This window comes from Brachycentrus maculatus, unplaced genomic scaffold (genome assembly GCF_059751285.1).
Source record: "Brachycentrus maculatus isolate JH-2025_06_01 unplaced genomic scaffold, ASM5975128v1 h1tg000055l, whole genome shotgun sequence".
Lineage (NCBI taxonomy): Eukaryota > Metazoa > Arthropoda > Insecta > Trichoptera > Brachycentridae > Brachycentrus > Brachycentrus maculatus.
In genome coordinates this window covers 1542397-1558116 of record NW_028280809.1, presented here as the reverse complement: position 1 = coordinate 1558116, position 15720 = coordinate 1542397, and the positions used below count along the sequence as shown (strand labels likewise).

General features: G+C 29.5%; 1 protein-coding gene across 1 annotated transcript in view; it reads left to right on the top strand.

The window, feature by feature from the left end:
- Positions 1-15720, top strand: part of bnl (fibroblast growth factor branchless) — a 160710-nt gene that overhangs the window by 48491 nt on the left and 96499 nt on the right. The window lies entirely within an intron of this gene.

Here is a 15720-nt window from a genome sequence, read left to right as displayed (position 1 = left end):
ATCTCATTGGAACGCAGTTAGAAAAAAAACATTATCAGGTGGGTACGTTGTAAATGAATGCAAAGGCGTTAGGAAAGAGTAGAACCAGATTTATATTTTTTATTTTATTAATACGCACAATAGTTGAGTAATATTTACAATATTTTAGTATGCTCAATTTTTTATAGACGAAAACTGAATGTTACCTCTTAAAAGAATGAGATTGATAGTTTTTATTGACATGTTAACAGAAACAAAGAAGCTTTTATTTATATATGGGTTTTAACAGAGCTTTTGACTTTTTATTGATATTATATCAATGAATTTTTTAAACTTTTATTGTACGCTGTTTTTTTATTTTTATGTTGATGAAAAATTAACCTTGTCTTTTAACATTTGTGAATTTAAATATAGTTTATTATGTAATTTATTTTAACAACTTTAGCACTTTATAAATTTCAGTAGATGTTTTGATCGTATTGTGATAGTGTTATAATGCGTTCCGCATCATTTTCAGTTTTAGAAAATATTCCGGTGTTTCCGCGTATTTGGTGTTTGAAAATGGTGCGAAATGCATCAAATCACGTGTCGCAATTGATTTTAAGAAACAGTGGTATAAACCAAGTAAAATTTAAATAAAAAAGAAAGATGATTTAAAAAAAACAGATGTTAAGTGCATCGGAACAGATGTGAACAGATCCGAACAGATGTCATAATATTTAATGTACTTCATGATAATCACATAAACACAAAGTTTAAAAAATATCGGCATTTAACATATTAAGTTAAAATAAAAAAAGGGAAAATGATTATGATTCCAGGCTATAAGTCAGCCATTGCACAATAACCTGATTGTATATGTATTACAAAGTTTTGAATAAATAAATATCGATGAATTTTGATGGTAGACAGCGAGCAGACAAAAAACCAATTTGTAATCGAATAACGTGTATGGTTATTCAAATATAAGATAATGTTTCTAGATTTATTTCTTGCGAGGTTACATCCACGTATTACTCGTATTACACCATTCGTCTCTCCACTGAGCTTTAATGGTCACCCCCATGGAGAGACTAAAAATAGTTTCGTGTAGATTTCTTATTTATGTAATAAATATTTTTATAGTTTTTCACACATTTCAAAGTATGTAGAATGTAGTATCGTTCATGAATAAATAAAAACTTTTTTTCAATAAATAATAAAAATCTAACAATCGTATTGTTAAATATTCCACTATAAATAATGTACCAAACATTAAAAGCTCTACGTCAATACAATGCACCTTCACACGATTGTTTTATTTAATTTTACTGTGATGTTTTATGTAATAAATATTAAAATAAAATACACATTGATATTTCAGTAATTCTACGTATTTACAGGGCTTACGACCAGTCATAAGCTGGTTTAAGTAATCACTATATACACATGAAATATTCACCATTTTATTCAGATGATTGACAACCATACTACTCAAATATTTGGAACTCATATTTGTATAATATTATTTATTTATTTATTTATTTTATTTATTTATTTAAACTTGTACAGAAAATAAAAAGTACATTGGCGGGCTTATTGCTAAAAAGCAATATCTTCCAACCGACCAAAGACGGACTAGTGATATTGATCAAAACATTTGATACCATATATAGCCGTTTGCAATCAGTGGGCGGATAGTACTTGAACATTTAAAAAAACATAAATTACAAATTGACATTTAAAAAGAAACATAAATTAACAAAAGACGATAATAAGGAGGGCAAAGGATTATTCTTACGTCGTTTTATGTGTTTGCGCCAGTATCTGTGATTGATTCGAGAAAGTTTTTATTTACTAGAGAACTTTTTATTTAAATGTAATTGAGATTTTTGAACAAGAATTTGGACCCAGCCAAAATGTTGTGTTTTAAAATGTTGAGAATTCGTGTTCAAAAATTATTTTGTCAATCGTGAACGATTTTGTTTTATGGAAGTTTTAACCCGTGGGCTTCCAATAAAAATACTCACTAATTGGCCTTTTCATATTATGCAATACTCGTATCGATCATATGTAAATCATCAATATTGAATTGATTATGATATCTACGCTATTCTCGCATTTTATAGGAGAATTTTAAAGGTTGTTTTATTGGATTTTATTATTAGTCATTGGGAATTGTCGCCATGTGTTGTCATTCATGGGAATTATTTTAAATGAGTAATTTATTATTATTAAATTTAAATATATGGTACAAATTAAGCATAAAAAATCGTATTACAACGATCTAAGCATATTTGATTTTTTTTAAATATACTTTGTGATTGGTACTTGTAGGCAGGTGCGTAAATAAAATGTTAGATATGAGGGTGTTGCAGAGCACAACTAGAATTAAGCAGTAGAGGATTCACTGAGAATATGCTAGAAAAAACAGAAAAATATTGTTAAAATCGTTGTTGAAATTTCAACTCGGTTGTTAAAGAGACGATTTTAGAACGGATTTACTATTTGGAATTTAGTTTATTGCGTCAACGTTTTGGAATTAATATATTATTTTTCCTTACCCGCGAATAATTCTCTCCATAGATAATAAAAACGGATATATTTTTTATTTTCATTGCTGTAGTAACTTTAAAAATCACCGCCGTACATAAATTATCACATAATCGAAATAAATGGCCATAAAATCAATTAAACCCAACTCACTACGTGTGCTCCATACGGAACTTGTTAATTAGCTGTTGAAGTTGCTGAAAACCGAGGAGCTTTCGTATTCTCAATGGGTAGTAGGTACCTACTACGACTACATACATACTTGTAGTAAATTAAGAATTTATGTGTTTTATTAGTATTTTTTGGAAGCTACTTAATAACCCTTCAGCAACGGAAGATTTTATTAAAAAATAATAGTAATAAAGAAAAAAAAAACAAATGATTTTATATTTGACAAATTATATACTTTAAAAATTAAAATGTGTTTAGGATGCAGTAATAGGCAAAATATAAAATCAGAATGATTTCTTGGAAAATAAAAGATTTTTTTACCTCACTGAAAAAATAGCTGGAATCATGGAAAATATGTATTTTGATACTTATCCATTATATTTGACGACTTTACTTAAGAAATCAATATTAATGTTATTTTCATTTTACTGGGAAACAGTGTTAAAAAAAATTAAAATGTTATAGTTGGAACATACGAGTATTATGGTTGATTTATCTTTAGTGTTATACACCTATTCTGACTCCTTATATTTTCTAAGTAGAGGTATTGACCGTTAAAAATATCTGAAAAAGGTCCGATCAAGCTTCTAGATCCAGCTATTCTCCATCAATTAGTACCTATCAACATGAAAAACGAAGCTTTAATACTCTTCAAAATCATAATATATCATAGTAGCTACGTACATTCCGGAGCACTAATCAATCTTCTGGCTATTTAGGGTTAGCGAATTCATACGTTCATAAATTGGCCACACTGAAGTGCGGGACCGCCCGCAGCCAATGTCACATTACCACAGATTATATGGTACAAGTAGGTACTACCAACTGAATTTGGCGGCAATCCCTGACTGCGAATTCCGGAACGCGTTTGAAATTCATTTTGGCGGGTTTTTATACAAACATTATCGCCATCACGGTTGTTACATTTTTCATCAGTTTAATTTTTTTCTCTTCTTCTCTGTATTTTGATTGAGATCCAAAGGTAAAGGATTTATGTATTTACTGTCGCTTGTCTCATTGTTGAATTATTTAAATGGAAATATAATGTGCGTGAAGAAATATGTTTAACATATTTCTTCAATTGCGTTAAAACGGTCGTGTGTTAATGCTGACAGGAAATATAAAATATGACGTTGAGTTCCTCACAAAAATTCTTCATGATTTTTTTAATAAAATTATTTAAATAGCATCGATTGCAAATTTTTTTCTTTTTTTTTTTCTTTTTTATATACGTTATATGTTTTGATATAAAAATATACGTTCAACCTAAAAATACGATCGAAAATGCTTTCGTTCTTATTTTCATGCTTTTGCTTTTTTTGTCAAATGTAGGTAGATGCATATGCGTTTTCATTTATTGTATAAAACTCACAACTATCCGATAAGTGAAATTTTTCGTCGTAAGTTTCAAAGTAAATATTTTCGTTACAATTTTTGAACCTTTAATGGAAATTCGTGGTATAATTTATCAAATTATTTAGGTAAAACAATTATTTTTGCAAAAAAACTTGCATTAAACTGAAACACCAAATTAAAATTAATGTTTGATGATTTGCTAGGTATGATTATAATAATGGAAATATCGTTTTATTGCAGCTTCACAATAGTGAAATATTGAAATAAGTAATCAAGGAATAGGACATTTTCATTGCCTTCGCAATTCTGCATGTCTGAGAGGGAATATATTTGGATTGACAGAGGTTCAAATATTTTAGCAGCAGCAAATTGACATTACGAATCTTGCTCCATGCAAACATTTGCCGCAATTAACAGCAGTCAAGTATTGCAACCTAGACTATGCCATGAAGCGAATTAATGATTGGTCACTGACATTTTGTAATGTGAAGCTAATTTTCAGTGCAACTAGGATGAAGAAAATGGTTCGTTCAAATCCGCCACGAGTCATACTAGTAATCTATGTATGATATGATTGTAAATACATACTTATCCTCTTAGGTTATCGTGCAATTCAGGGGTTTAAATTTATGTTTCCGTGTCGTAAATATACTTTTGTGAAATATACTTGTATGCAATATAGTACACAAACTGTTATCCTAGTTTTTGAGAAATACACATATACAGCGATGTGTGAATACCGTCTGTCTAACAAATACCTTATTTTATAATGGTGAAAAGAGTTATTTTCTATAATTGTATTATATATATTTTTTGTATTGTAATTGGTTGACAAATTTAACAGAAATGATGTGAATGATTACAGTAAATCGAAGGCCACACCAAATCGAAGTTTGCTTCAAACTGGATAGTTAAAATAATTTCTATTAAGTATGTAAGATGTTCACGCGTCGCCGATATAAATAGTTTAAGTTTTAATGAAAAAAAATAACCAAAATAAAAAACTTCAATGTTAATTTCGTTATACCAAAAGTTGCGTCACTTTAAAATGAACATGGGTATCAGAAGGTTAAAATTTATAATGACATTAAGAATGTAAAAATACAATTCATTACTTATTTGACTGCAACAGTCACTTACTGAGAGCTTTTGTCACACATTCAGAAAATATTATGTTGTGGTTTATTTTCTCAATAGTGAGGTGTGTATATGTACAATGACTTGATTTTTATTTAAGAAATTATCACTTATATTATATCATATAGAATTTAAAATAAATAAAGAGATATAAGTTATCCGCGATTCATGTGATTCTTGTAGCATGGCAATCAAAGGTCACAGTAATATTTTACAGGAAATTAATTGAAAAATAAAAGTAGTTTAAGCTTTAGTTGTATCCAGTAATATTGGATTTAAAAATCCTCTGCCTTAACTTAAGTATCCATGACTCTTTCTTTGAATATTGATTTGAAATGGTGTTCTTGTGTTTTAAGAAATTGAATAATCGAAAATACACGCATTAACTTTGTGGTAAGACATGTTGCAATGATTAAAGAAAACACTTGTTTTTTACCACTTGAGTTTTATTAAAGACTACATGTTTCAGAAGTTAAACTTCCATCATTCAGGTCTGTATAATAACTAAGTTATTATACAGACCTGAATGATGGAAGTTTAACTTCTGAAACATGTAGTCTTTAATAAAACTCAAGTGGTAAAGAACAAGTGTTTTCTTTAATCATTGTTACACGTAATGAGTTATTTCAACCATTTTATTTTTATAATTGTGATTACGAAATAAGTCACACAAAAATGAATTTGTAAATGCACGCAAAACCCATTGATTAATGATAAGAATTTGCAAATGATCGTATAATCTCTCATGTAAACGAGTAATATTTACTTTTCCTACGTATTAACGTAATCATATTTACTCAGATTTGAATTAATAAACACCTTACAATATTATAGTCGTTATAAACATAGGTGAATTAAGTATCGAGTTTATTGGAATTTACTATATTACATTATAATAATCCTTGTTGCTACAAATCTAACATGAAAAATGGCAGAATCTTGCATTTACTAATGAATTAAGTATTTGCTTGGCAAACAAGTTTTGCGGGCGTAAAACGATATTTATCAATTTGTTAAAAGAAACATCAAATTAATATTTGGTTGCAGGTTGGTTAATAAACACAGGTATGTATTAGATGTGTCACTATTTTTTTCTGCGTTTTTTTATTGATGAAATTCGTTACTTTTCCTTAATTTATATTTCTTTCCAGCTTAAGTTTTTAATGTCAAATTGTCAAAATTATAATAAAAAAGAAATATGTAATACATCAAAAAAGTGAACTGATTGACGTGATTAGCTTTAAATGATCATACCAAAAGCGTTATGAAATAATGACTTCTTTTAAAGAAGTCGTTATTTGATTCGACCGTCCATATTTAGTTTATGTATCTGATTATAAAAAAATGTTTTAATTAGAGGCATTTTTGAAAGAATAAGCTTGTATACATCGCGGTATGAATTTAAGGTACATATACATACATTACATTTTACATACATGTATATCTTCTTCTAACCCTTATTTGAACCCAATTCTGCATAGGGTACTGAATCATATATAAAAGCAGTATCATCATTGATTGTTACCACATGAAGGAAAGCTGTTCAGTATATTGCGCTTCAAGTACCAGACGAGGTCAATACAAATAAATATTAGAGTGTAAAATTCAACATTATTTATTTTCACCCCCTTCCCCCCTGGAAATTGGACCCGGGACCTTCAGCACGGTAGCTAAATACGTTAAAAATTACACCGTGAAGGCGGACATATCATATATAAATCTGTTAGAGACAAATTCTTAAACAGATGATAAATAATCTGAAAATCCAGTTTCAGACTGAAAATCTCTTAGCTAGGAAGAAAGTAGGTTAAACGATGTCGTAAGTGCAATTCATCACGTACATTCTCTCAGCATGTTCCAAAATGTGCTCCAAAAACAACGAAATTCCTTACATAATGCACCTACATCCCATTTAACCCAGTTGAATGCATTCAGAATGCATCATATTGTAGTATAACTTGTCTGGAATTATAAATATACATTCAAGACGAGATGCACAAATGTTAAGGCCCAACGTACTTTAAACAGCAACTTAATTTTCCTTAAACCCAGGTAACATTTGACATTATTATTTTTTTTCTTCTTAAAACACCGTTTTTCTATTGGAAGAACAAGCTTTTCTTCATAATAAATATATGGTTTGAAAAGAAAAGAGTTGTTGAAAGGTAAAGGTTGAATTTTTTTCTATATATCGCTCACTCCTTTTAAGAACGTCATAAATCAAAAATCGACAATTTTAAGTTGTACATGTTTTCGGAATGCCCAGAAAATGTACTTTATCCCAGTAAAAGAGGCATATTTTAAACTTTATATTTACCCGCTACAAGAAGAAAATGTTGTTTTTGCATTTTGAAGAAAAGGTTTAATTATTTTTTTAAATATACTAAATATTTTTCAAATGGAGAAAAAACCTTCAGATTTTACCTAAAAAGATCTGTTGCACAGTAAAAAGTTCAATAAGTGGCTTGATATTTATTTTTAATGCATTGTGTTATATTTTTTAACTTAAAAACGTTCTCCTGAAAAATCAGGTTTTTTTATTTATGACGTTCTTGAAAGGAGTGAGCGATATGGTAGGTGTACTAGCAAAAAACGTTTACTCGAAAATATGCATTTCAAACATAATAATGCAGCATTTCAGTATTATAATGTTTTCAACATTCTATAAACTGGCAAAATACACAAAGTAGTGTGAAATGTCATGTTTATATGGTTTTAAAAGAAAATTCAACTTTAAGCTTGATCATCATCATCTTCTAAAGGCAGCGCCTTGTAGTGTCAGCCACTTGTCTCTGTCAGTCGCCATCCTCTTGAGCTGCGAATAGGAGGAGACGTCCATGAGCCGCTTCAAATCCTGGAAGTATGAAGTTCTTGGGCGGCCTCTTGTTCGTTTTCCCAAGATTCTTCCTTCGAAGATGTTGCTAAGAAAGGTGCTATTTCTAATTGAGTGCCCTATTAGCTTGGCCTTCCTCTTCAAAATATGATTTAAAAGCTCTCTTCTTTCTTTTACGTCCTGCAACACCTTTTCGTTGGACTTCCTTACAACCCATGATGTCTTGGTCATCTTCCTCCAAACCCACATCTCAAATGCTTCAAGCCGGTCTTTTTCGTACTTTTGGATGGTCCAGGTTTCACACCCATACAACAAAACACTCCAAACAAAAGCCTTTATGAATCCTTTTCTTACTTCAATTTTTAAATGTTTGTTTGATAGGAGGCTGTACTTTTTCATAAAAGTTTGCTTGGCTAGCGTTATCCTCTTTTTTATGTCTAGGGTACATTTATTGTTATATGTTAGCGTGCTACCCAGATAACAGAATTGATCCAACTGTTGAATTACTCTATTAAGCTTGATAGCGGGTATTAATTCAGGCTAAGTTTGAAGTAACAGGGATTATTAAAACAGAAATTAAGAGTAATTTTTTTTGCCAGTATACCCGCTATATGTTCTAAAAAACGTCAAATTCCAATAAACAATTTATTTTTTTTTAAAATCGCGCACGAAGGCACGACCTACCTCTAGCATGGTCGTCCGCGTTCTGAAATTGAATTTTGCGTATTCTCCCTTAAATCATAAATTCGTAATGTTAAAATTATGATATAACTGTAAAATCAAATATGTTGGCATATTCAAATTTATTGTTGGATACACTAAACCTGTTGACATCAGCAATAATTCTAAAGGAATGAATAATTATGAATGCATTACAATATTCAACATATTATTACGCACATCAACGAACATAAAGATACAATTCAGATAAACTCAAATGTCGTAATAAAATATTATTTATAGCTCCAATGCAGATTTCAAAAAGATAATCCATACATTTTTGATAAGGATTATTTATACTGTTTAATTGCTCAGATTATGTAGACCAGTTTTTACACAATACAACAAGTTAATAATTTATAAAATTATTTAATATTCAATACAAATCGTATTTATAGCTTCATAACTGATTATTATTTAAAAATAGCTGTCTTAACATCAATAGTTTATACAGGTGGCGCAAAATTTATCACCTTATCGGAAGGTGTTATATTTTTGGCAAATGGCGTCGGACGTCAATCATATTTGACAATTGTAAACTATATAACTGCAATAAAAAATTCAATTAATTAAAAAATGTTCCTAGGGTATCAGAAAGTACAAGAGTATCGAGAAATGATAATTGAGCACGTTAGTCAGTATAAGTGGATCAGCTTTCACAGATTTTGTGTTGCATAAAATGTACTTGCGTTAAGTCATTTTAGTTCAATGCCATTTCATTTTTAACCGCACAAAAACTTTCTTATGATATTTTTTGCAAATGTGCCAAGAATTTACTGCACGAAAAACAGTAAGTTACGTTACTTATTGCTATAATTATCCGTTTTAAAATATGTTGTATAATATTTAGTACATATATTTGGGGAAACATAATAGTTTTAATGTTTACATGTTTGAAATTTTAATTCATTTGATTGATAACTCTTTGGTGGAATTTGATTCAAATTTTTACAAGAAAAAAAATAATTTGACAAATTTATGAAAAGATGAATGATCTTGAATGATAATTTCTTGGAACATTTCCATGTTTCAACGTAAGGTGAATAATTTTTTTTTTTTCAGATTTTTAATAATTTTAAAGTACGGTTGACGATTATATGTAATTGGATTATAACTGTCTCTGTAACAATAATATCTTGAATTTCTAATATTATGACAAACAATTTTTTCAATTGTTTTTTTTTTTCATTTATAAAACAATACAAATAGTTTAAAATTAAGGGAAAAATCTTTTAATACAATTTACAATTTGAAAAAGAAAAAGTTATTGAAAGGTTGGAAGTTAAAAAAGAGTGATAAAAGCATTTTTTCAAAATGAATATTTAAAAAAAGTCTAAATCCAACATATATTTTTTTAAATCGTGCGCTTAGACGACGCGTCGTCTGGTTTCTGGTGCTTCCGATCGCATACTGATTGCGAGTTCCGCCTTAAGTATGTACGTACGACTTTCATTATTCTAGGCAATATTCTGATGAGTACAATGGTATGAGGGAGGTATTCACGCATCAGTATAAATGTGTACTTCATAGTTTTATATTGATTCACGTATAGTTTTACATGATCAATGTACAATTAAACCAATTACCGGTTTCAAGGTGAAAGAAAGCCCAAGAATACTAGTTATGTGGGACAATTCTTGGTAATACTGTTTTGCGCTTGAAAGAGCAGTGCTAAGTTGAGATTAGCTAAGCGACACTTACCAGCTTAGTTGAGCCGTTCCTTGTTCTGCAAACACGGCCGTAAAAAGTGATTATTACTGCTATTTAGCATAGCGAGTGGCGCCTTGTCTCGCCTGCATCGGCTCACAGATAAGTGACCAGTACTTGGGAAAATGCACAAGTATGTCAGTTTCGTTTAGTATTAATTGTTAGGTTTCTTGTGTTGCGTCCAATTTCAATTATGTACCTATTTTTGAAATATCAATAGATATTGATGGACTGTACAAAAAGTTCGATTATATACAAGTACGCTTTCTACAGCTTTTCACGCGAAAGAGGAAAAACACGTAGAATTCAGTAATCGGAATACATTTTTACAAATCCGATTATTTTCTTACGTAAACGGTTTATTGCGTTATGTATGTTTAATGTCAATAAAAAAGTTTTTATTCTTCTTCTAACCCTTATCTGCACCCAATAGCATAGAATCGATGCGGTGTTAGCTTAATGGTTATTTGTATGAAGGTAGGATGAGTACTTATGAATATTGCGGCACAGAAATGGAGAACTACTGGTGGGAAAAAATACAGAAATGCATAAAAAAACGAAATTAATTTGGGTACTTGAGGTTGCATATCAGTACTCATACAAGGTTGCATGAGTAGTATACTGCTTATACGTAAGATAAACTTGAAGAAAGCAGATTTTTATATACTTTGATTGATTATATAACTATCTCAATAAATGATATTTTATAATATGATATAAAACGGTACAAATTATTTTAAAAATACAATGTAAAAATTAAAGGATCATGAGTGTGTTTAAAAAAAAAATTACACATACAAAAACTTACATTGTTTCTGACTGTGTGCATTGGATCACATTATTTTTAGCTTTGTAATGTATGTCAGCGTTGTCAACGAAGAGCTTCTAAATCTGTAATCCTTAGATAAGTCATTCAAACAATGTTTCAATTCGTATTTCAAATCTTGATAATAAAGCTTTATAATTATCTTAATCTTACATGAAAGCTTTCTTCTCAAAGGATTCCAAAATGTTATTTATTTCATGTATTCGCTGAAGTAATATTTTCTGAATTCAATATTTTACAATATTGCATTTAAAATCTATTGGACAAATAAATGAAGTATTATATTTATAATCTAGTAATATTATTTATGCCCGATCAGTATAATAATATTAAATCAAATGCAGCATTACTTGATGCCAAACGAAAACATTTACATTAATTTATCTTCGTATTTCACACTGTATAAATACTGTCGTACATATAATATATGTAAACACTAATTTATTACAAATTGGGAAATAGTAATAAAATACTAAAATAATGAATAAGTCTTTGAAAAAGTTTTCAAAAATGGTCGAAAGTACTGGTAAATATTTTTTTTGTGGATAATTTTTCATTTTTACTTTAAGCTTTACTTGGTGAATTACACTAATATCGTAGATCAGTGGTCGGCAACCTACAAGCATGAGTGATTAAATTACCTAGTACGACTTTTTGAATTAATCATCAAGAAAAAATTATGTTTTATTTTTTAATGAAAATATTTATTAATTGAAAATAACAAGTGAGGTGAAAAAGTAATAATGTTTTTATCATTTATTAATTTTAATAAAAGTCTATTTTTACACTCTTATCATCGCACGTGATAAGAGTGTAAAAATAGACTAACAAAATACTAAAAATAGACTGAAAAAGACTAACAATAGAATAACACTCCATTACTTAAAAAAAGCATATTTTTTGAAAATGATTTTTTTATGAATAAAATTGTAATTTTTAATGTAACTTTTAACCTTTTATATTTTTTTACAAAAATGTTAGTAATATTATTATAAAACCACTCACCGAAATTTTCATGTCTACCGGTTTCGAGACGTACCCGTCTCTTTGTCAGGACAATCACTACAACAGCATGCAAACAATACCACCATAGCACTATTCACACACAATTGTTTGCATGCTGTTGTACTGATTGTCCTTATGAAGAGACGGGTACATCTTGATACCGGTAGACATAAAAATCTTTGTGATTGGTTATATACAAATATTACTGACATTTTTGTAAAAAAAACATAAAAGTAGAAATAACCTCAAAGTAAATGCTTTTAATATTAATAATTTTGAGAACTTTCACCCACTTATCAAATAAAATTTTCAATACTCCACAATGTATTTATTTAACGTTAATTTCAGCGATAGTTTCGGTTTTTAGCGACAGAGCTAACTGTGGTTTTATTTTTGTTCATATAAAAAAGTGTTGATGGATATGTGTATAGTTTTGTTTATGCTTTCACCGTTCGAGCTGTGTAGTGCGGGTAATGTACTGTGTACTGTTTCGGTGTCTGTCGAAGATTTGTACCATCAGTTGGCAAGTATTCCGCCTTCCCAGTGGGCGGGAGCGACCTTGGCTTCTCTTCACTCTTCCTGCTAATTGCGCAATGGGTGGGATATTTCTGGTTCAAGACAATCGACTTACGCGGGGTGCGACGATCTCTGAGCGGCGCCGACTCTGAATAGCTTTGCGCGACTCTGAATACCACCCCGAAGGGAGGCAGCAATTAATCTGGTAGATACCTATTTAGACATGGCCGAATGACGCGATCAATTTCAGTCAACACACCTCCAGTAAATAAAGCTTAAGCGTATATATGTATATAATATAATTAAATATAACGTTATTAAAACGAAAAAATTTACGTAGTATACCGATTTGTTATTGATAATTTAATGTAATTGCAAGAATGCGAGCATTTAACAAATGATTTGGCAACACTTAGGCAATTAATAAAAATGTTACGAATAAAAATGACACAAATGTAATGGTTGAATTATTTTGAGAAATTGTCAAAAACATTGAAAATAATATACGTTCGTATACAACAGCAACAAGCAGGGTTAGAAAATATAGTTTCTTCTTAATCATTTACTCCGGGTCATTGTGGCAATTCTATTAAGTGATGATGATAATTATATATATATATATATATATATATATATATATATATATATATATATATATATATATATATATATATATATATATATAAATATATGTATATATATATATATATATATATATATATATATATATATATATATATATATATATATATATATATATATATATATATATATATATATATATATATATATATATATATATATATATATATATTCTAAGAAAGAAAAATAAACACACAATACAAAAAAATAATTATAATAAAAAAAAGTAATATTACCAACAAACATAAACATTAAAAAATAAGTGCAAGTTCCTCTCCAAGCACAAGAGCTAAGTCTCTTTATTGGAAAGAACTGCGTTATTAATTAAAAGATTGTGAAAGTAGAAATGTCCAGCAAATTAATTGAATTAAATAATAAAATTGTACAAAATTGATTTTTATGAAATACTTAAAATAAGGATAAACATATACATAAATGAACATTGAAAAAATTATACGAATAAAGAGGCATTCAGGAAATAATACAATGTGAAATACGACAGCTGTTTATCTGGGGCATGAATCGCTTCTTATACCTTTTTTCCGTGTTTTATTATGGTTAAGTATAAGTAGAAATGATTTATTTTAAATTGACCATAAAAAATATTTACACCATGTACTGTCCAAATACTCGTTCATAAATCTGGATTTTATCCAATATCAAGAAAAAAAATATACATCGATATTTTTATTCGTTGAGTTTCAAAGTGGAAAATAAAGAAATATTTATGAATTATTTTCTAATTTGATTTTCCGATTATTTATTCTTCAATGGTAAAAAGGAATTATTGATATTGTAATATAACAAGGAATAATTATTTATATGCGCAGTTATAAGAAAAACGCGCAAATATTTTTTTTTTAAAGCAAAGATGAATTCTTATTGTAACACTTTTTTCATACTTTAGCTCGTTTTGTCAGTTTAAAAATGCACATTTTTTTAATTACACGTGGTTTATTTAATAAAGTTCAATGACCTTATAACGCATTTTTGTTTCAAAATGATCTCTTATCACGCGTGGAGATTATTATATTTATTCTATGAGTTTTTAAGCTTATGTAAATCATTATGCATGTTAAAAATGTTTAATTAAGACACCTGCGTTTCTGTACAAAATGTGTGTTTATGTAAAGAATACCTGAATTTATTAAATCTGCTCAAGGCTGTATGAAAATAAGATGTGTGAATTTAATTTTTTGAATGTTTGTGGTTTGTTTTGTTTTTAATTTTATTGGTGATATTTTTTCATTATATTTTATTTATTATTGTATTTTCGTTGATTAAAATGGTGTTTTAAAAAAAATGCCGCCTATACAATGCCTGCATTGCTCCTGTTTTCTTATACGGCTGTGAAACATGGCACCTTACAACGGCCCAGAGCAGCCGTGTACTAAGCTTTGAGAATAGGTGTTTGCGGAGAATCTTAGGCGTGCGATGGTTTGACTTTGTGAGGAATGAAGAGATAAGGCGTAGGACGCAGCAAATCTTGGTCACAACTGTCGTCAAGAAAAGGCGATTCAGTTGGCTTGGCCATGTACTCCGCATGCCTCCTGAGAGCCTTATTCAAGCTTGCCTCTTTTACAAGGCATCAGGTTCGCGCCGCCCAGGACGACCACTGCTGACAATTCGTCGGCAGTTCTCGTCAGAACTTCGGGACGCGGATCTGACTTGGGAGGATGCAAGGGAGCTGGCAGCCGACAGAAAAGCCTGGAGACAGTTTGTGGACTCCATAGGCTCATCTAGGGAGCGGATATGGTTATTATTATTATTATTTTAAAAAAATTGTTTATTTAATGTTTAGTGCGACCGATAAAAAAACCTATTACAATTACACAATACGACATATTTTTGCTGAAATTTATTTTGGGTTGTGGTTTCGCAGTTAGTGTCGGAGACTCTGAATCAGAGTTTCTGGGATCGAATCCACTCTGTCATAATTAAAAACCAACGAATTACTTAGGCTTACGAAAATAGTATGAAATTGAAATATTGGAATTTATAATAAAACAAGTGAGATAAGATAACTCTTCGGATAAGATAACACTGCGTTTATATGATGCAGTGCTCTATGCACCATTAGGGTGAGGATAAGGGTTTGAAAGAAAAGAGGAAATGGTTTTGTGATTAATTTTAATTTACGCATTTCTTGAATATTTTTCGCAGATACTTTGTGGCACATTTTATAAACTTTATAAAATTCAACAACATTGTTTTAACCACTTCTTTATTATAAGTACCCTTTGACCTACCGGTTTTGAATAATTTTTTTTTGGTACGGGAATGTAATTAATTATGA